The sequence below is a fragment of the Chrysochloris asiatica genome, unplaced genomic scaffold (assembly GCF_000296735.1).
Source record: "Chrysochloris asiatica unplaced genomic scaffold, ChrAsi1.0 scaffold00155, whole genome shotgun sequence".
NCBI classification, from domain to species: domain Eukaryota; kingdom Metazoa; phylum Chordata; class Mammalia; order Afrosoricida; family Chrysochloridae; genus Chrysochloris; species Chrysochloris asiatica.
Window position 1 is genome coordinate 3856934 of NW_006408673.1, and position 1110 is coordinate 3858043.

Genomic DNA, 1110 nt, shown 5'->3' on the forward strand with positions numbered 1-1110 from the left:
CTACAGGGAAGTCCAGGGAACTATTATTCAAATTTGCATCAACCACTAAGGCCATTGAGGATGAAATCGATGAATTCTATCAATTTCTTCAATCTGAAATTTCTCAAACATGCAATCAAGATGTATTGATCCTTAGTTGTGTTTGGAATGCAAAGGTTGGGAGCAAAGATCAGTAGTTGGAAAATTGGCCTTGGAGATAGAAATGATGCTGGAGAATGCTTAATAGAATTCTGAAAAATCAATGATTTGTATTGGCCAAGGACAGATTGTTGAACAGACCATCAATTGCTCATTTGCAAATTCAAACTGAAGCTGAAGAAAATGAAAACAAGTCTAAGAGAGCCAAAATATGACCTTGAATATACCCCACCTGAATTTAGAGATCATCTGAAGAGCAGATTTGATACATTAAACACTAAAGCAAATGGAAGAAATGAGGAAGTACAAGAACTGAATAGTAATGTCAAAGATCAGTTTGAGAAGATAAAATCATATATTACAATAAAATGTGCAAAGATCTGGAATCAGAAAACCTAAAAGGAAGAACACGCTTAGCATTTCTCAAGCAGGGGGAAATGCAGAAAAAATTCAAGCCTTGACTTTCATTTTTGAAGGATTCTCTGGGCAAATTATTGAATGATACAGAAAGCATCAAAAGAAGATGGAAGGCATACACAGAGTCACTGTACTAAAAGAAAATTGTAATGTACAACCATTTCAAGAGGTAGCATATGATCAAGAGCCAATGATCCTGAAGGAAGAAGTTCAAGGTACATTGAAGGAATTGGCAAAGAACAAGGCACCAGAAATTGGTGGAATAAAAATGGAAATCTTTCAAGATGGTGAGGTGGCACCAGAAGCACTCATTCATCTATGCCAAGAAATTTGGAAGACAACTATCTGGCCAACTGATAGGAAGAGATCCATATCTGTGCCCATTCCAAAGACAGGTGACCCAACCGAATGTGGAAATCATTGGGCAATGTCTTTGATATCCCATGTGAATGAATTTTTACTAAAGGTAATACAGAAGCAGTTGCAAGCATACATTGACAGAGAACTTCCAGAGGTTCAATCCAGATTCAAAAGAGGCCATGGAATGAGGGATAT